Genomic DNA, 22,343 nt, shown 5'->3' with positions numbered 1-22,343 from the left:
ATATAGAATGTGTCCATTCCACGAAGTTAATAATGACTGGGCGTATAATTGGCCTAGACTAAACCCACCTGTTCCCAAGAGTTAGTCACGGCACTGAAATCGTGCTGTATCGTTCGAGTTTCGAACTACATATTACGAAACTGAGCGAGACGCTGTCCGAGGAAATAATTTCCCAGGGATCGGTCGCCAGTGTTATTTTCTAATTTCGTTTTCTCGATAATTCTCTTGACAGGTCACCCTCGTCTTCTGGCTTCAAACTGACACCTGGACATCTCGTATAATATTCGTACAGAGCTTGACATGGAATTCACACTCTTCCTTAAACGGAAGATTTCTAGAACTACCATGGTATTTCATAATAGGCGGATATTTCTCCCTTTAATCAGTGGTTGATGATATTAGTCTCGTAACTTTTACGTAGTTGACTTAATTCAATCGTAATTGACAAATCGTTGATCTTTCTTTTTTTGCTTTTTACTTGATTGAGATTTGCAATCATTTTTATATAATAATAAAAATTCACTCATTCATTCAGTTGTTAAATTTATGGGATCACGATAGAAAAAATGAAATTTGAAATTATTATTAATTAAATTAGAATTCTTGATAAAAGTTTAGTGGAAGAAGTTTCTCGTAGTAGCGGGTGATGGTAGAGCGCAAGCTCGCAAAAAGCGAAAAAATTTTCCCGAATTCGAAGGCCGTACGAACGCAACGACTATAGAATTACAGGTTACGAAGGCTCGAGTGTCATTTGCAGGCAGGTCTCATAAACGACTCTTTATTTGATAATAATTGCGGCATAAGAGCCATAAACACTCATTTTCTGAGGCTCATGCTTAATACCAGGTATTTCTTGCCTCGTTTTGTCATTCCGCCGTGTTTTTCGGTGTCTCAGCCGCCCACTTCTTCGTTCCACTCTTTCGAAACTCCCTTTTTTCCGTCTTCTGGTGGATCATCACGCGTCTAACTATTAACATTATGTTATTCGACTCCGACGAGTTTCTAACAATTTCTAAGAGCTTTCTAAGAGCAATAGCTAGTCTCTTTCATAAACTTGCTATCCTTTCAAATTCAACGTTTAATATCTATCTATTTTTTGCTACACTAAGACTCCATTAACGAAGCGTTTCTGATTTTAACATATTTTTCTAGAGTGAAGCGAAAATATTAGAACAGGAAAAGGATAGGGAAATAATCCTTTCTACTTTATTACCAGGAATGCTTCTACTGTTTCGCTAAAGTAAAATTAATTTATTTACGTCGTGTCATTGAAAAAACGTGCAAATGTTTATGTATAATTTAATTAACATGTTCTACAAAGATCCATGCATGTTCTACGTGATTTTCTTTGTCCTTAGCTAATTCTTGGTAGCAGTAATTTTTGCGCTTAAACCTCCTGCAGTGGCGGATCTTTGTCGGCATTTTTCCCTTTTCTCTGCTTTCCACACGCAAACTCGCTGCCTGCATTCTCTCCTTTCTGCCTCCGTTATGCGATTTTCCTATCTATTCATGGAATTGCAAGACGCGTGACGTTGAAATGAAACTTTCATATGAACCCACTGTTTAGCCAGGAGCAACGTCTTTAGATTAAACGTTCTAAAATCATCAAAGGAGTTTCTAATTATCGAGAGCTATATATAAGAAATCGAATTAAGCTTTGTCTTAGAAATGTTTCACACCTCTACCATCTTGCAAAGTTCATCCCCCAAAGCGTACAATCTACAAAAATCGTCGAGTTGTTGAAAATACCAAACGAGACACGAAACACGGCGAAATTCCATCCAGACGCATAAAGCTCGAATCGCGGCCGGGTCGACCTACAATTTTCAGACAAAAACGTTTTGTTACATTCTCCAAGTATACACATTTCGTCCTCTCCCCTGTTTCCTCTGGTTCCTTCACCGTTTTCTCTTTTTCTTCTACGAACTGTGATCCTCTGGTCTTCCATTTCTCGTCTTTCTCTCATCGGATCCTCCGCCTCCGCTCTCTTTTGTCTTTCCTCGTTCGTTCGTTCGACGATACGAGCAGCAAAGACGAACAGACCAAAACCGCAAATCTATAATTTGCCCGTCGCGATGCGTATAATCATCGAATACCAGAAACTGTGCTATTCATTATTTCATTCGGCGCATTTGCTACCAGCGTGGCGTTTTCGCGGGCCAGCGCAATAAAAGTTCCCGGTGATTATGCTAATCCAGCAAATGATACAGTCCCCAACGCCGTGACGGCGGAGAGAATCGGCGAGAGATTTGGATCTTCTATGGCCGGGCCCGCAGAGAACTCTTCCAAGCTGTGCCTATCCTTTTCCCTTGAAATCTGCGTGGTCGTCGCGTAATTCATAATTTAATCCGATTGTTTTAGATCAATCCGTAGTATCATCGTCAGACGTTCCCAGGGCATTATAGCTCTTTTCTGGTTCACTAATTATGTTCTTTACGTTAATTAAAACATTCCATGTCGTTTCATTTGATATACGAGACACTTCTGCGATACTGTCGATATTTAGATTGGTAACTGCAGTTGCATGTGCTTTGGAAGTTTGTTATAGATTATTTTACGAGTTTGTCTTTTGTTTTATTGACAAATTTGTTGTAAAACAATTAAAACGTAGGACAGGAATGTTTACTTCAATCGAAGGTATGTCTTACCAAGAACTGAGTTAATTTATGATTTACGGTTTACCATAGGTTTGATAAGATTCATAGTCGATTCGTTATTTTAACTTTTAAGCGCCATTCTGCGCATAACAGATACTTTGAAGCTCGTGGGGTAACCCAGGAAAATATTGTTTCTAATTATTTGTAACAAAATAAAGTTTTAAAATACACATACCCTAATAAAGTATGACTTATCACCTTGTTAAGGATCGAGGGTAGATTAATTTCCAGGCAATTTATTCAGTTATGAAATTACTCGGTGGTCGATTAAACGTCGGTTCCCGAATAGGGAAAGAAGTTAATATATCGTGAAATTTGTTCTTTTCGAAACGGAAACTAGTAGCCCTCGCCAATTAAGATTGCCCTTTCCAAGCAATTATCCTGACTCTTCGTAGCATTCTGATCGATCCGCTCGCGTGTTACAATCTCAAGGTCGATTATCGGGAAAGTGTTGAAGCGGTCGGAATTCGTTATAGGTGCACGTACAAGGAAGTTCCTGTTTCATCGTCTGGACACACAGGTAAACCACCCACGCGTCCAGCCGGCTGAGTTACGACCGAATGTGAGCGCACCTGATCCACGATAATCACCTCTAATCTTCCACTTTGCTCTTTTGTTAGGTATTACCTCTTCTTTTTCCTCTTCTTCCCTCTCCTCTTTCTCCTCTCTGCTCGGCTTTGAGTGCTATATAAATCATCCGGAATGGTAAGTCGTTCGAGTAAAAGCGCTGAATGTTTTTGAGGAAAAGAGATATACGAAAGAGAGAGCTTTGCCGCTCGATCGATGTTGGATAGTTCTTAGGTAGTTCCGGATAATGATGATGATGGGAAGGCGAGGGACAGGGTGTAAATCACTTCCATCGAGTGGTTCGATTTAAAAGCAGCGTGTGTTCGAATCGGTTAAAATTGGGATGTTTGATAAGGTTAGGTTATATCGAGGAAATAAAGTGGCCGTTGAATTTCCCTCGCTGAGTTTTCTTTCATATGTTTATATCGTCATTTATAATCATTTACCATGATCGTAAATAACGATGGTTTTTTCGGAATCGAGATTGTTATCGAGAACGTACGGCTCGAGACATATAAATGAATAGAAAGCTAACGACTTCTATAAATGAAAGTCGAGCAAAGGTAGCGACACAAGACAGTCATTAAACTGATTTATAGGTATAGTTCGGGTTTAGTCACTTTGATTTGTATTGTTTTCGATTCTACCCTCTTCTACAGTCGGTTTTTGTCAATAACTGGTGACAAAACTTAACAGTATAACTACTAATATATTCAAACTTACTAAAACTATAATTAACTTAATTAAAATTGTACCACCTCTTTATCAATTCTTAAATTCTATGAAGCTTCGTCCATAAGAATCCTAATCCTAATCCTAATCTGGATCATTGAAATCAATCGGTGGGCGGTGGACAATATCGAAATGCGTGGTGGACAATATCGAAATGCGTGGTGGAAATTTGCAGGCTACAAATCTGTTAACACGAGGCAGCACTCGAACAGGCTGCTCGTTTCGCCGGCTTATCCTCACAGCCGACTGCCCTTCGTTCTCCAGCCTTGGAGTTGTACGATGAAACACGTGTAAGCCGGAGTTCCGCCCACGCACGCGCATTCTGCTCATTCGTTCCTCCGTCCGCTCGCTCGTCCATCCGTCCGACAATCTGCTGGCTTCTCGTCCTTTGCCGCTACTCTGCTCGCTACGGAGGGCCGATGAAGCGAGCGTGCATTCCTTATGCATATCCCTAGGGCTTGCCGGTGCAGGATCCGGCAATTTGTACGGATCTGCGCATATACGTAGGAGCAGTTAAACGCGGCGTTATATTCAAATCAGCGTGCTTTTGCTTCGTTTCCAGAGAAAATTAGAAGGAATTTTAACGCGCGAGTCTACGCCTGAAATTTCGATCCGGGCCCCTCGCGGGACACCGATAAGTATCTTGATTTTTTAGATACGGCTAGCTAGATAACAACAATTACGATGACGCTCATGTTGATGATGATGAGGATGATTACAATGATAATGATGGAGATGCCGATGATCAAGACCAAGACCAAGTTTTCGGCGTGTCGTGGTAATGGGTATTCTTAGCGGAACTGACTTAAGTATAGTTTCACGACGCGGTATGATGTTTCCTAGATTCGTTGCTGCGTATGTCTATAGTAAAACAGGTCATTTTGATCAGACAAGCGAACGAAGACCGCGCGGAGAAGCTTGCGGATCGTGTCGCGTTTTTAAATTTCTATAAAGGATCTGTATTATTTGTATTTTATTAAAAGTTAAATGTAGTTCAAAGTTCGTAATCTACAGTCGATCGCACAAGTATTCAACCACCTACTGCGTTCGAATTTTTCAACACACTATAATATCTCATATAATTTTACGCTGTTGGATAGCAATTATGAATTTCTAGGAATCTTATCTTCTTCCGTATCAATAAAGAATAATTTTTCTGCGTTTTCGATTCTAACTTTATGCGCATATGTATGTATTATGCGTTATCTTCCATAAATCTCAGTACACGATGTCTCTTTCAGACTATAAGAGTACATAGTTGGAATCGAAGCTTTCGTTCCCAGGAAAATACCAGCCATCCCTCCCTCTTAAGAATAACATTCGCGGAACGTATTACAAGCCAGCATCTTCTATGTAAATCAAATTTCTGTAGAAATGTCTGTGGCACGTACGCGGGTCCGCGAAGCCATTGAATCTAGTAGATAGTTGATTTCCCAGATCGGATTCCCTCGGGCTGAGGGCTTGTCGGTCTGCCTGGCTATCTGTCTGTCTACTTGCGTCTATGTCACACGACTGGATCCGCTTGATAATAATTGTTTGTTGCGATCGAGCTGTACGCGCATCGTACGCACAGATTCGAGCCTTTCGGGCACAACTTTGTGAACCGTTGTTTGGCAATTTCGCGACCACCATCGCTTTTTCATATTCTGCTTCGGATCCCAGATATTGCTCCCCGCTAGATACTATTCACAAAGTGTACAAAATATTTTTTTCCCGCTTTCTTTTTTGTTCGATGGTACGCTTTGATCGAATAAGAAAGGCACAATTTTGATAGTTCGCAAAATCGAAACTCCCAGGTCACCTGCAAAATGAATCCCTTTTTTGGATCGTTTTCTAATAGTTTATTAAATCCCATATATGAACGGAATGGTTATCTAATTAGCTTTAACGCGAGTTTGATTATAAAATTACACACCGTTGTGTAATCATGATAAACAGTTGTACAAATTTAGGACGGGAGACTTATGCAAATAATTACAATATTAATATTCATAATATGGCCAAGAGAACAACATACGTAGCAAACGTACACCACTCGATATCAAGTGTACAGGATGTAGTTCTCGTCTCTCCTCATCTGTGTTCCTTCTTATATTCCACCTTGATACATACGATATATGGAATGTGCTACAAACAATGTTGCGCAATTTTCCAATCGGAATTTTTCTCAGCTCCGTGGGCGACCTTCCCGACCTGTTGATCGCATTCCTCATGATTAGAGGGAATCGAACACTCGACCGCCGATCTTGCATGCGCTTAGAGATGGTTAAATTACAGGCTTGCGCGCATTCTATGAAATTATCAACTCGACAAGTCGATCGGGGCCAAATATACAATTCCAATGACACACGCGATCCCCGACCGTTACCGTGGGATGATTTAAGTATTCGTATAACGGGCTTCGTTACGATTACCGGATGCACATAATGACGTGAAAACAGATAGAATCTCGTAGCATAAGTACCCATGGTACGTAACGAGGGCTGCTTGCGTGGGTGGAAATGAGATACGTTTCACGGGGTGGAAAAGCAAGTGATCAGAGCGCGCGAAACTCGTCCATCTGGCGCGAGTGATAATTACCTTTTGCGTGTTTTCAAACATTTAAATAGCTCTAGTAAATTGTTAAGCATATCGACCGGCCGTATATCTTGGGCACGATAAAATCGTAATGACTCAAACGACGGGCCTGAACAAGCTCGGAAATAATCGGTAGACAGTTGACCACCGCGCTATGATATAGGAATCCAATTTGTTATTATAATATACTATGCTGTTAACGGGGGGAACAGTAACTCAGCGGAAAACTTATAGCCATCGAGCGATCGTTCGTCGAAGCTCGCACTTATATCGGACCAGGTGCGGTGAATAGGCAACATCGATCGTCTAGTTAACAGACGGTAGTCTGTCTTTCGATTGGTGGTGCAACGTCGCCTTTTTATAAGCGGGATGAATCACGGTAAATTGTAAAGACACGTTTCGAAAGAGATAGATATGTGGTTTGGTATGCTGATGTGGTACGCATGTAACGAGACAAATCAGATGTTTGCAGTATAAACGGATAAACTGGTCATCAAAGGATCACTGTTACTCCGTGGATAACATTAGATGTCTGATTTGTGCATTCCAAAAGAAACATCTCCTTTCGAGTTTACCAAAGAACTTCTTTATCTTCCATAAAACTTAAAGATCATGGCACTGAATGTTATTAAATTTCCATATAAAAATAGTCCTTGTTATTTTATCCAACGGGTGGTCGTTAAAATAGCGCTGACACTGTTATCTCAAACACAAGATTTCTTTCTACGAAGAACTTACATCAATTAAATAAACCTTGAAAATTCAAAGCTTTCTTGGAAGCGCAAATAACGTTAAATGGAAATACAAGGACCACTAGTGGTTAAAGGGTTAGGTCAAGACATCGGTAGAGACTCGCCTGATCCAAAGGGACAGCAAGATCCGCCTACGCAGCGTCGTCGATTCGGATCGATGTTGGATCGATTAAAGATCCGCAGGCAGATAGGAGAGACGTGATGAAGAACGAGGGTCCGGAACAGAGCCCGGCACGTCCATCTGGCGCGGGTGATAATTATTGCTCGCGTGTCTCCAAGCAGCGAAGTGTTCCGTGGCGCCACCAAATTATTAGCCTTATCCGCGGCACGGTGATAATTATATAGTCGAATAAGGCTCTCGGCGCGCTTGGTCTCGCAAGGGCCACGGTGCTGGTTGCGTCAATGCTTTTAGGACTTTATAGGCCGCGGTTGATGCGGTCTACACGGGGTTACCTAATGAAAAGGTTACTTGACCCCGGCCAGAACGCCCTGGCGCCTCCTTCTCTAGCTAGCTAGGTTTCCCCACCCTTACATTCTTCCCCCTTTTTTTTAGCTATCTCTTTCTTCACCGACCGGATATACATCTACTAAACGCGTTAAACGCGAAAGCGAGCGAGGCACTCGAGAGAGGATGCGAATCTGGTTCATGAGAATCCTTCCGTCGAGACTCGGTGTTTCCGCGAAATCCTCCCCTTTTGGATGAGGGAAGCGACGCCGCCCTCAACGCCTCCCACGTAGACGGCTCCGGATTTCTGGCAAAATGCGAGTTTCGTTGGAACCGAGCCGGAAACGATGACCTTAAGCCTCCAATTGCAGTTCCACCGAGAACATTTCTTGTATTGCCAGCGTAACTTTGCCACCTCTTTTTTTTTTTTTTTTGTTATGACGTCTTGTTCCTTTGCCTTGCAATCTCATTGTTTTTCCTGATATCATTTCGTCTCGGAATTTAATCTTAGAGAAATTGTAGATCTCTGTAAATAAGCTTGGTTAGTGGTAACCTTCGTAGCATGTAACGTTCGCATATGAGAACTTTAATAACCTCAAGTTTACTTGGAGGCTCTGATTCGAAACTATTTCTATATCATCTAGATATCTAATAAAATTGTGAATTTTTTTAACGTTCCGTCTGCCTTTGACTTCCGTCTTCCCCGTCTTCACTTGTTATTAATTATCTTTGAACCGTTATTTGAACCGATACTATTACATTATTATAATAATATCTCTATAAAATTGTGGAACGAATGTTCTGATAAACGATCGGCATAGACAGCAGGTAAATAACAAGGCTGATCATTTTCCTAAACAGCGATCGACCCTTGTCACTCAAGATCATGCTGCATAACAGCTACCACTATGTATTACAGTGTATTTAATGGGGGTCTCTGTGGGGTGTTTCCTTTATGGACGGGTTTAGGTATAATCCTATCTCCCCAATTATTTTCTAAAAAATGTCGAGAAACTGGAATATTCTTATAAAATACTTCTAATACCAGAAACTTTCCATTTCCTCTATAACTATCTTGAGAGGAAATCTTTCAGTTGAATATTCTTTATTTCAAGAATAATTTTTATTCAGCAGGATATTATCTATTTTGCAACATTGTATGCATGGTAATTTTATTCTAATGATTTCGTATGAAATATGAGAAAAATAATTCTTTGTTATATAAAACATCTAGAAGTTTCCTTCTTCGTCGTGGCGTTATTGAACAATAAAAGTTCTCGATGTTTCTTCTCTTCATATTGCAACCACGACACTACATAATCGTTATTTATAGATCTAGAGCTCTGTTTTGATTAATTATTGCTTATTTTACTTGCTCGTAATATGCAAGTCAACAGTTTTCTATATTCACCAATATCGTCTTATTTTCATTGTAGACTGCGTACTTATAAGTTACGTACGTGCGTGCACGTTGCAATAAACCTTGATCTGGTTCTAACATCGCAATTTGCCAATTAGATTGTAAAAGAAAATAGATCGATGAATCTTACGTTATTACGATAGTAGAATATTGTGGTGTCATCTTAATTGATTAACTTTTTACTTATCTTCCACATATTGTGAAGAAATTTACACAAATATTAGGGGATATTATTGAATATAATATTCGATAAGATAACGTATACGTTCGTAAATTGTATTTAATATGTTAAAAGAACTAACCTGAAATTAAAATAATTCAAGCTTCCAAGAATTTCTCCATTTTCCAACATTCTTCTCCCACGAGATACTCGCGCAAGCGCGCTAGATTCCACTTAACAGAGATATTCTAGCATTCGAGCGTTTCCAAAGAAACTGATCAAGGCTGCAGACAAGAAACAAAACTTCCATGCGTCCTGCCACGATCGGTTACGACCTCTGAAGTTCTTGCCTTTTTCCGAATCCGCGATTCGTCGTAAAGAGCGTTCGTTCGGACGAGAGCAACGCTTCGTCGAGGACCGTTCGCTGGAACGCGTATAGGATTCTAAGCGATTACGCGAAATCCCTAATGGAAATTACAGTGGTCTCTAAGTGGCGTGAGGATATACTTACCGTGCCTCGTGAGCTCCGTTAGCGCTTTTTAACCAAGTTTGACTTGCTTCGTCTGTGAGATTGTGTGGGAAGCGTTTCGGTAATCAATGGTTCTGGCAGGTAGGCGCCCTTTTAGTGGCTTTTGAAGAGTATAACCACAGTTTTCGGTTCTCTTCCGAAGCTAGGCAACCGATCTTTCTCTCTGTGCCGTATTCCCTCCCTCGCTTTCTCGTACCGCGAGTTCTCTCCACCGAAATTCTCTTCTATACGTTGTGGCAGACAGCGAAACACGAGGACAGGCGAGTATCGGAAGCAGAGAGATTTAAGCGAAAGTAAAAAGTTTAAACATTACGTCCGAGGGACATACCGAGATACGCGCGTTCTTACAAACGGTCCATTTAAAAGTTTTACGTTTCTTTAATGTCGAGGTGTATCGTTCACACGGAATGACTTTTACCCTCTTACTTAATAGTCTTGATGTAGAAGATAGGTCGCGGCACTTAAGAAATGTACTTAATAATGTGAAGTGTGCAAAAGACCTGAAGTTCATTTTTTAAAACGCAACACTTCTTGCAATTCAAGATCACAGAAAAAAGAACACGATAAGTCTCATAGTCTTCAAAGACACAAGCTTTTGAGAAATATTCGATAAATCCACGAAGTTTTATAACCAGCTGCATAATGTTACGAGAATCAGTATCTTTGAAATATCCCAAAAGCTAAATTCCTAATGTTAAAAACAAATAAAAGGAAACTCACGAAGCCATGTTAGCCCACAGAACACGCATCGTTACAAATATCGATAGAAAATAAATCAAACTATCCTCACCATGAACCTTTCTTTCTCTCATGTGGACCATTTATTTCCCGTGAAGAAGTAAATGGAACGAAAGCGACGAGGTCGAATTTGTCTCATCACGGACCACCGCGTAGCCGAATTGAAGCGACCTGTGCTCTTCTGTTCAAACAGATCAAGGTGCCGTGTGTACATTGATTCCTCCTACGGGTTATCTCCCAGTCTTCGCGTGTATGTAACTACGTGAATCGTGAACGGCTCTAATATCGGTCCAGCCTTTGTGCCGTTTGTTTGCTTTAGTCCGGCCCTGTCTGTATCGATCTCGTCCGCGAAAGGCCTTCAAGATTCGTCCTGAATCGTCCAAGTATAGTACAAATCAAAATCCACAGCTACATAGTTCGAGCAAAAGGCTCAACCACGAATTGTCTTGATTCGATTCTATTCGGGGTCCTGACCAAAAATTCGATACGCATCCCGATTACTTCATTGAACCGTTGCCATCAATAGGACAAGAGGGATTGGAAGTAAGTTTGTTTGATCGATTTATTGGGATACTTTGAAAAGCTGACAAACTGAGTGAAATTGATTCGAATAATGGATTTGACAGAGCTATTGTTTAAGGATAATGGTGAAATCTTTGCAAAAAGACTCGTAATACTTACAATTTCGATTTATTCAATTTTATTTCAACCGATAAATCGAAATAAATTCATAATTTTTGGTATAAGTCCCAGCATGAAATTTACTTAACATTTGATTAACAGTCAAATTATTTAATTTTAGTTATTGCAAATTGTTCTGTACCGTCTTTAGAAAACTTTTCATTTAAAGATTATAAATTATTCTTATTATCATTCGTTCAAAATTTCAATAGTTTTCGAATATTTCACAATCATCAGGACGCAAGCTTTTCAAGTATTACAATGTTTAATGCTTGATGAACGATTAAACAATTAAAACGTTAGGTTCAATTAACGTCGATCGCACTCTGAGTTCAAAAGTTCGGGTACTAAAAAGGCGCGTTAACATCAAAGGTTCGGTGTACAGGTGGGTTTGGGTCGGAGGCGTTCGATAGTGTACTGTTTACAGGGGCCCACGGTTATAATTTGAGCAGTGATAAATCACAAATTCAGCACGTACTCGAATGTACAGGCTCGTAGGTTTCGTTTCGGATGGTGGTACCTACGTCGACGAGTCGGATCGACCTTCGACCCTTTAAAATCCTCTTCTTCTGCCGCTTCGCTTTCGGGGGGCGAACTAAAAGGTAGAAGAAAACATCGAAAGGGGCGTACGGTACGCCACGTCGTAAACATATTTTTATTAAATAATTAGAGATTAGGGCTGCCCTTAATGGGTGGTTAGCCAACTCGTGCCCTCCATTCCGCGCATTCCACCGCAGCGTACGTGAGATTCCCACACTATGTATCTCTTTAAACTTGCTTCCTTTGGTTAAGCAGCGTTAAGATAAACGGACTCGCCAATTTTAAATGGTTCGAACTTCGAAAATGTTATGCGTACTTGTTACGAGGTGTTGAAGACCTACAAACACCGTTGCTTCCAGATTATTTCATTTTATACGTTCTTGTGACACGACGCAGTAACAGAGCGAGCATTTCTTTAATTTCAATTTTATTTAACTAAGTTTATTTGATTAAGATAGTGTTATGCTGTCAGGAAGGAGATTTTTAAAACGCACAGTTTACGTAACAGACATTAAACGAGGTATAAAATTAGTAGGCCCCGCTGATATTTTAATTCACGAAAATTCGCGTGAAATTGGTGCGTTGTGCGAGGAATAGATATAAAGGTAGCGAAGTGATTTGTCGAAGCGCAGCTACGTGGAGGTAAAGGTAACAAAAATCGTTTGCAGTGATTCTCGGGAGGGGGGGGGGGCAGAGGTGGCAGAGGTTCCGCCGTATCACGACACACTGCGGATTCCCGGGCCTCCAGAGATCTAATTTAAAATTGTAAGTTGAAGATTAATTGATTAAGATAGTGGTATGCTGTCAGGAAGGAGATAACCCTGGACCAAATAGAGATGGGGTAACGAAACGCGAACGGAACTAACGTGCAACGCGTGTCACATGTTTACTGACCAAACGTGACGATAATTATCATGTAGTTGTAAATTTAACGTAAATGTGTTCAATCACGCGACGACGACCCTCCAAACGCAGAAGGAAGAAACACGCCAGTTCAGATGTTGTCGCTGACGTGAAAGCGAGGTTGAGGCGTCTACGGCCGCCACGTTCCTTACCCTGAATATGTGCTGCTCGTTAAAAAGAGAGAAATGTTAAAGGGCGAGTGAAATGAGCCGCACGGACAACGCTGCGTTTCAAACGGCTCTATGCGACGATGCTTTTTAAGGGACCTAAAAATAGTGTCCCTTCTAAGATTGTAGGTCACGAGTTGCATCAAAGAAAACTGTTCTCCTCCTCTTCTACTTTTTTAATCCTCCGTGCGCGGGATCATGGAGGCCGTCCACAATACGGACGCTCGTGATATTCATATGCCGACGTGTATACATTTCTTAAACGATTTTTTCTCCCTTTTCGAGCTTCGACAAACTCATTGCGCTCAAGGTGTCCGCGAAACCTTCGGCCGCCGGAATAGTTTCCCAGTTTTTATGCATGTGAAAGTGGACGCTTTCTCTTGGATATAGGCCAATGCACCAAACAGGATTCGAAGTGTTTCAAAGCGTATCTTCCAGTGATAGGGGTAGTTTAGGTTGGTGTATTTAATGGAGAGTAAAAGAATTTTTAGAAGGGGTGGTTTGAAATGGGGATTGAAGATCAATATATTCCACCCTTCTTATGGCTCTAGAAGATTTTTTCGATTATGTTGAGGCATAAAAGACGAGAGTGCAATATCATGTATGTATACAACCTTGTGGATAAATCTTCTGACACTTTCAAATTTTAGTATGGGGATTACAGAATGAAATTAAATTATGGATGGGACTATACATTTGACAATCTTTTTTTCTTTTTCACGAAAACACATAAAAAGCCAGATTATTAGCTTGAAGCAATTATCCTTTAAAATTACCGATATCAGTAGAATTCATTTCCAAATTCACAAAGAAACTTATTAGTAAGTGATCATTGCTCAATTTTTCAACTCCCAGGCTTTTAAACGTAAACATTTTTAACATCCCATCGACTGTTCGTCATTCATTAACAGTAGCCCTGTAGTCGCTTAAAATCGCACTCCATCGGCATTTCTTTCAATTCTCGTCCGATGAACATATCTCGTGATTTGAATAAAAAAATTTCCCCCGACATGTTGCCCCACATATAGAACGGAACTCATCTGACGAGGAAAGCGCTCGATTAAAGGTGGAGAATCGTTCGAAGGGATGGTAGGGGAAACGTGCGGGGCGAATCGATGGTGGAATGCTCAAGGCCAATTCCAGCATCGACCCCGGTCGTACGTCCCAGGTGTTCGCTGGTAATTAATCGAAGGTTTAGGTGGTGGCCCGTCCGCGTACCCGCGAGCGGCGAAATTAAGAGCGAGGACAGCGGCGGCGTTCACTATGAGCGCCGACACAGGCACCAACGGGCTACTCATTCAATTATGTTGCTGACACCGGTCGCATCAATCTTGCCGAGCCGGCGCTAACGCGCGCTGGATTTCGATGGATGCAGCGACACGCGCGCCGGAAGTGGACGTGCTCGACCTTTTGCCACGTGGACACCTCCGTATGCATACTACTCGGATTAGGGTGAATTGCGCAATTTGCCCGGATAAATACGTTTACTTAGCCAGCGTCTCGTTTCCGCGCGAAAACGTGACAAAACGCAACGACTCAAAGCGCTCCGATTGCATACGATCAGAAGATAGAACTTTACTCGTTTCTGCATATTACATAGGTACAGGATACTGTCGCGAGCAAATCAATTTTCGCGAGTGTTTGGTGCTTGAGCGATATTTAACGATTTTAGAACGTTTTGTATATTTTCGAGAGATATGGTAGTGAAGTTATTTGTGTTATATTTACGCTTTTGATATCTTCTCTTGGCGAATTTAAAATATATAATAGGTTTTTCATTCTTTTTAATTATGATATTAGAAATGATGGATTTTAGTATGCAACAAGTTTAACCGTTTGAGTTCCAAGCAGCACGATCGTGCTGTTTAGATTTTGTGTCGAAAAATCCTAGTACATTTGAACGCTACGGACGACTGACGGTATTTTGTATTTCATTGTTATCTTCTGAATAATTTTTATTGAACAAAACTTGAGATATTTATAAACTAATAGTACACATATATAATAATATAGATGTATTTCATAAAAATAACAAATATGACGAGCGCTATTGCGCCGCTTGTTTCTCTTCGCAATCGATTAGGACAAGTGCTATCGCGCTGTATGGGATTTTTCGACCCTGCTTTTTCAAAGACCCCTGAAACTCAAACGGTTAATTGTTCTGCGCAAAGTTCAAGACTGAATTTTAAGATTATGAAGCTTAGGTGACTCGTTATTTTACTATTCTTTGGTTTGATCTTCTTACTGTAAGTGAGATTGTGGATAGATAACATATTTTTCATTTTCAGCCTTTTAGCACATGGAGCTCAACTAGGAGCAATTCATTGATTATTCGAGTATTCGTAAAGTTAAAGAAACGTGAATTATACGGTTATGCTAATTATTTGATTTATTATGCGTATATTTTCATCGCTTTGAAACGCATAGCTTTGACAACTATAGCGGTACTTTAACATCGATGCGCTCGTTCTCCGGAAACTGTATACTTCGCTCAATTGTCTCATTATTACAATTCATTTAAACTAACAACTTAACTTAAAACTGCAGATTTATTAATAATTCGTTGGTCAAAATGATTAAATTTTCGTCACGAAAAAAGGAAGAAACAACAAGTACCTTTTTTAAAACGCACAGTTTACGTAACAGACATTAAACGAGGTATAAAATTAGTAGGCCCCGCTGATATTTTAATTCACGAAAATTCGCGTGAAATTGGTGCGTTGTGCGAGGAATAGATATAAAGGTAGCGAAGTGATTTGTCGAGGCGCAGCTACGTGGAGGTAAAAGTAACAAAAATCGTTTGCAGTGATTCTCGGGGGGGGGGGGGGGCAGAGGTGGCAGAGGTTCCGCCGTATCACGACACGCTGCGGATTCCCGGGCCTCCAGAGATCTAATTTAAAATTGTAATTCACCGTTTATTTCGGCGAACCCGTTTCCCTCGAACTCACGAAATGCTTCTGCGATCTGAAGCGGGTCTTCCGTGCACGATACGACGAATCGTGTGCCGGAAAAAGCGTGAAACCTGAAGAAGAAGGAAAGAAGAATCGTGGGTGGCTGGTATAGAGATCGAGGGATTGGAAGGAGCGGAGGAACGAACAGAACAGGATACAACGTGAAAAGAGATTAAAAAACAGAGAGACATGGGACGAGGGAGGAGAAAACCGAGGTGATAAAGGTGGAAACAGATACGAGGAGCACGACAGGGTGAGAGAAGAGGAGAGGAAGGTGTAGATAGAGACAGAGATGGAGAAACAAGTGAGAGAGAGAGCGAGAGAGAGCGAGAGAGAGAGAGAGAGAGTATAAAGGACGAAAGGAGAAAATGCAGCGCGATCAGTGGTGGCAGCGCGGCGTGGTTGGCGGCGAGCTCGTCCGCACGCGGGAATTTCAATAACCCGCGGGACACAAAGCGGAATGTATGTAGTCACATCTGGCCTGGTCTCATGCGGCGGCAGTTCTCGGTTTATGTTGGACCGTCGGCGCGGGGACGGAAAATCACGATTGCCGGGAAGCGGCTGAGAGCAGGCAGCCGCGGATACGTCGCGAGAAAAGGACAGACGGTTAAAGAGAGAATGAGCCAGAGAATCCATCGAGGGGGAGAAACGACAGTGAAACGACGGAGATAGAAGCGGCGAGTCGTGCGAGTATATGCATACGTGGCTGGACAGAAAGGGACGGAGATAGCTGGAGAAAGAGAATGGATAGGGACAGGGAGAAGAGGAGGGTGGAAGGGAGATGGGTTTGGGGCGCGGGGAGGGAAAGAGAATGGATAATGATCCAGCCGGCACTACCAGCAACCACCCCCGTACAGAATGTGTCTGACGAGAGGCAGAAGGAGAGACAGAGAGAAACGTGGAGAGCTAGATGCCACGGGGAAGAGAGAACAGAGGGGGTGGTGGAAGCTATCGCGTACACGTAGGTGGATGCAGCGGCCAGGAGAAAGGGTGAGAGAGCGGTGTACCGCATGCATATTGAAGCGTCATTTCATGGTCACCGCAGACTGGAGCTCCCCGTTTAGACACGCACACCGAGCTGCTAACGGCAAAAAGGTCGTTCGATTAAACGTACCGAAGGAATCGCGCCGCTTGATGGATATTTATGCATATTCCGTTGACGACCAAGATACGTTTCATCGGGAGCCGAGCATCGCTCGAGATCCAAAGCGCCAACGACCTCTCGCTCGATGGAGAAAACAAGAAGCGAACGTGGGCAGGTGCGATGAGGGCCGATACTTTTATTCCATCTCTCTGACGTGTTTCGAACGATTTTTATGAAATTGCAGATGGAAGAATAGATCGACAGTGTGCCATCTGTGTTAACGCGTCAACTGCTACGTAACTGTCTTACGTTCTATACTGTGTTGATGTCGTTTATTTTAGCATGATACCTACATTGTACTATGCATATTAAAATTGTAGCGTTAAACGTATTAAATATTTTATTAGTATGTTCGTTCTCGATCATCTCGCGACAGCCAAGGTGTTAAAACAAAAAAAAAAAAAAAAAACAAAATTATTCGTGTCACAATTAGAAATTTTTACCTGTAATATTCATAACGACAAAAAATGAAAAGTTTCATATTTGTGTGCCGTTATAATGGCGGGATATTCGTATAAAGAAAGGTACAATAAGGATATTATTTCATTCCCGTTTTGCATTTCAATTACTAAATGAATCTGGATGAATGTTCGTATCGCTGGAAGACAGCTTCCTATTGCAAATCAGAGGCAGGTAACTGAAAGGTGATGTGTGCCAACCGCGACGCACCGTATATTATATTCATTGGACATTTCATGGTCACCACAAACCGAGACTTCCCATTTGCACATGAGGACTTCCGGCAAAACGGTAACATTCGATATCGCCACGCTCGATGTGTACTTATGCACGTGAACAAGTACCCGTGCAAATTTGCATAAACACATTGCTCACTCGCTACGTGTACAGTTTGAAGAAACGCATATCCCGACATCGGGCGATCGTAAAATGTCATTAGCGATACTCGGTTTGCCAGTAAAAGAATATCATTAATAAGTTTACACGCAACGAAAACAGCAAACGATTGCATAATACGTTGCTCTTTTTACCGACCTATGAAAAAAGGGGTTTTAATCACATTCCCATCATTCGGTTATCATCCAACGATTCATGGTATGATTGATAGCCAGAATTCTGTGTAATTATGTAACATATTGAATTGATAGAAAGTGCCATTTAATTAAATTTCAATGCTCTTCCATGCATTGGAAGGTAATATTAACAGAATGACGATATCAGTTAACACCGTAGAAAATTAATTTTTAGTACTATTTACTAATTTAAGGTAACATGTAACTCTAAAATAAAGCAGAAAAGAAATAGTACTATTTCTATTAATGAAACAAGATAAAGTTTGAGTTTACCCTTTTGCATCACTTTTCACTTGTAAAATTTCGTGACTTTTTACGTATTGCCTCTTTTAATTACAATTCCATTGGAATTCTCAATTCCATTGCCGTTTCCTTTCTTGTACCTGAAATTTTGCAATTGGAGCACGTTAACTAACCTAGTAGGCTGCTGCTTGTCACTTTCATGACGTTGTCATAATGCGATTAGGCAGATGCACAGCGAGCATACAGGGTCAGATATGGCATACGCACACGCCGCAATTACAGATCCGAATTAATCCTCTGTATTGAACGCAGAAGTTTTCGCAATACAAGAGAACACAGATACTCGATGCCAGCATAATTTATGCAGTTTGAGCATTGCATAGTAACTCGATTGCAATAATGATTAACCATCATGTCCCATTCTAACGAACTATTTCAACGTGGCGTTTACACTATATCAATGTACTCTAATTTCGTTTTTTTATGCATTTTAATCTCTTTAGAGCGATCTGTTTGTAAAGGTTTGAGAGAATCATATTGGTTGATAATATCTTGCTTTTATTTGTAATCCAAACCGAAAACAATTTTTTTTTCGAAATAGATGTATATATTGGGAATGCATGTTTGCAATGGATAAATACAACTATGGAACAAATTTTGGCGTATATCGTAAGTGTATTGGTATTAATTTAAAGTTTGAGATATGGAACAAAATATTCTTTATCTGGCTTTTATCGTGTTTTTAATATTTTTATTACTTATTTATAATCATCCTTTGATTTAAATCAGAAATTTTGTATGTTCGGTAATATACATAATTGTACAAAAACTACAAGATCGAATGGTGTGCGTGTCGATACTTAGCTTCAATGTTATGGAATAATGCAGAACTTTAGCTGCTGAACGTATAATTTACATGCATAAGTAATTGGTCGAAAGAGTAAGTAATCACAACAGTATCTTCCTATAATTACGAACTGCAACTACAACAATATTAGAGCAAAATTTTGAGTGTCGCGGGAATCATAAATAATTGTCCTTCGCTGTGATCAATATCATTCGTCGTATAAGCTCTCTTAGTTGAAATTTGAGCGGATTATATGAACATGGAGCTTGATTATAATTGAAATTCTACTGTGCACACACAAATTGTGAATTAATCTGTCATCTTTGTACGAATATTTGTTTATTTCTTATAGAACAATTCACAAATGGAGCCAGTGTAATCACGTAAACGAAGCTTACAATCAAAGAAGGTAAATTTACAACTGTCCATCGCACTTCGAAAGTAAAGTAGTTCCAGTGAAGTACACTGCGAAAACCCAAGTCTATTTTCACTCATTCTACAGAAACCACTGACCAGTCGACGGCCGATTTCCGATTTAACGAATCAGGTCGAAATTCTTGGACCACGAAACAACGCTACTCGCTTACCTTCGATCGCGGTGAGAGCTTTCGGACGAAGAAACGAGTGACGACCGAAAGCGAGCTTATTTGTCTTGAGTATCCAGCAAACGGTTACATCGTCGGTATCAGATTAAGATTCACTTTAGGAAGCCGGTTTATCTTTAGAGGTTGCACCTTCCGCCTCGCTTGATAATTCAATTCCTTCCGCGCTGGCAACTCTCCTTCGTTCTCTCTATCCATCCAGCCAAACACATAGCCATCCAGTCATCCGGCGGCTTCTCCGAGACAGAGCTGGTTAGCTCTAGCGAGATTATACGCGAGCTACAAGCGAAAGGGAAAAAAGGAGAGACAGAGCGAGAGGGAAGGCGGAGAACACCACCGGTGGTTCCTCTCCCTAAGGTGCATCGATTTCCTCATACCCCCGTGGGCCCGCGCGCCACGGCAGCCACCCACATTCGCATATACCTCAGACAAAGAGACCTAGATAGACGGAAGCCTACCCTGTACGAATAGCAAGGAAGGAATGGAACGCCGGCGGCCATTTTGTAAGCTCTTCCCGGAGGAATCAATGTGACGTCGCCTGAGGGGCGCTTGCGCTGCGGGCAACCCTCCGTTCCGTCCCTCCAATCCTTCCTCCTCCGATCAATTCCAACTTCGATGCCTCCCTCTCTATTTCTCTCTCACTCTCTGTCTGTTTTTTGTCTTGCCATCGCTCTCTGTGTCCTTCTTTTCTCGTCTGTCTTTTTCCATCTTTCGATCTTTCCTTCTCCCTTTTCCACGCAATCGTTTCCCTCGTCTCCCCGTACCGTGCGGTCCGTGTACATTTCGCGCTCGGCCACCCTCTCGGCTGTTCCAACTTGCGCGAGAAAGCATTAAACGATGCGAACGCGTCGTTCACCGAACTCGTTGGAGATTTATGCCGCGTTATGCCTATGGAAAATTCACCGAGATCCAACGATATGCTCGTTGCCAGACGCGAGAGAAATCATTCGAGAGATATAGAGATTGATTTTTAATTCGAGAGGAAAGCAAGTTGAGAACGATCGCTGGAGAAAGTATCGTTGAGAGCAGTTTAGATAGAACGTAGATGAAAAGCTAATGATTGTTCTTGAATCGATGCGCACGAATTTCTGAAATTAGAGGCTGATTTGAGAGGTTGAATTTAGGTGTTTACGTTTTTCAATTGGAAAGGGTGGTTGGCCCTTGAGGGCTGGTTGTATCTCGCAGTACACCCGGTCTGTTGGATGTATCTTTGTTACTTCGTTTACAGTGCAACGGAACAAAAGGGAGCGTGAATCGAGTGTAGTTGAAAGCTGATTTTCCAAGCTTTGTCTGTACCTATAGCGTCAGAACGTTGTTTTGATGTTTCGACTACAAATTTTAAGGTTATTTTTAGTCAAATCTTTGTTACGTCGCGCCGCGTCCTACGATGACGTTGCAGTTTGCTGCTTCCGTTATCGGCGAAAAATATTAGAAAGAAGCACGCAATAGTTATGGATCGAGTTTTTGAAATTAAAAGAAATTATTTCAAATATAAAACAGCGTGAAAGTTCGTAATCTGTTGATCGATACTCTACATAAGACTCTTCATCATATATTAAATTTTACGAAAATTTCCAAATTATTCTTTCTTTCAAATTCAATTACGAAAATTGTACTAGCTGTTCGCTTCTACTAACACGTTTACTATTCGCGACTCGTCATGGCAGTTCAAGTTTCGCATTGAACTGGATTCGCTGTAGAAACGATGAGCGTACGTCGGTTCGCGGCCGAAGGTGCCAGCCAAAAAATCAATGAGCAAGAACGTGGCGGCCGTAATAAACGTACGCGACAATCTCACATTTTCGTTCCACCGGTCGTCGTTACGCACAAACACACCTCGTTCACACAATACGCACGTACAAGGAGGATGGCCACGATACGGTACCCAAATCATTCCAGATGTCCGCCATCTCGTGGCGATTCCTCGACGACTTCTTTTTTACACTGCTGCAGCCTCGTCGATATCCACAGCAATGAAGCAACGATGATAAAAATAAAAAGACAAACTCTTATCCTGTTCTTGAGCGTTGCTCTGTTCGACCCGAAGAGGAAAGCAACGGAGGAGAGCGAGACTTTATACGCGTCGAGGGCAACTGAAATTTATAATGCCGGGTAATCGTAGCAGGGCGTGCACGCACCTGGGTACTAGGGTACCGGCACGTTATTATGATTAGCTACTTTCGGTCCGGTCCAGGGGAGTGCTGGAGATTCCGATCGGATACGCGATACGCGACGCACACCTCGGATTACGGCCGGAGAAGATGATCTTCCTGTGGACGCCCGGGGCCGTCGTCAGGTACCTACACCCTACCCACCTCCTACCAAGACATACTTCATTTATTATGACTGTGATCATCGATTATGCACCGACGTCTGCCCCCCTCTCACCTCCAGCTCTCCTCGCGTTCTGTTTCGCCCTCTGCCTTGTCCTTCCTCCGCCTCTACCCTCGTTCCAACCCTTTCTGTTCCTCTGCAGCGTTGTGCAGTTCACCTCCCGTCCGCTTCGTTTCCTTCTATTCTTTCCTTCTATTCTCGCGTGCGTTCTTCCACTGTCTTTTATATTCTTGAAAACCGCTCACAAGCGAATGAGAGCGCGTATTATCTTCGGCTGGAGGATACATCGGCCGAATTACGCCGGAAAGGGGTCGACGAGTGTC

The 22,343-nt window shown here is 41.7% G+C and overlaps 1 protein-coding gene and 1 long non-coding RNA gene across 3 annotated transcripts in view; one reads left to right on the top strand and one right to left on the bottom strand.

Moving 5' to 3' along the window:
* Positions 1-22,343, top strand: part of LOC132908009 (transcription factor AP-2-epsilon) — a 202,637-nt gene that overhangs the window by 39,460 nt on the left and 140,834 nt on the right. The gene's annotated exons all lie outside the window — the stretch shown is intronic.
* Positions 14,698-15,082, bottom strand: LOC132908437 (uncharacterized). Its single transcript, XR_009658365.1, has 2 exons — positions 14,911-15,082; positions 14,698-14,755 (listed from the first exon to the last, which is right to left on the bottom strand). It is a non-coding gene; the product is annotated as an uncharacterized LOC132908437 (long non-coding RNA).

The sequence above is a fragment of the Bombus pascuorum genome, chromosome 6 (genome assembly GCF_905332965.1).
Source record: "Bombus pascuorum chromosome 6, iyBomPasc1.1, whole genome shotgun sequence".
Lineage (NCBI taxonomy): Eukaryota > Metazoa > Arthropoda > Insecta > Hymenoptera > Apidae > Bombus > Bombus pascuorum.
Note: the sequence above shows the minus strand (reverse complement) of the source record. Positions and strands in the feature narration are given on the sequence as shown.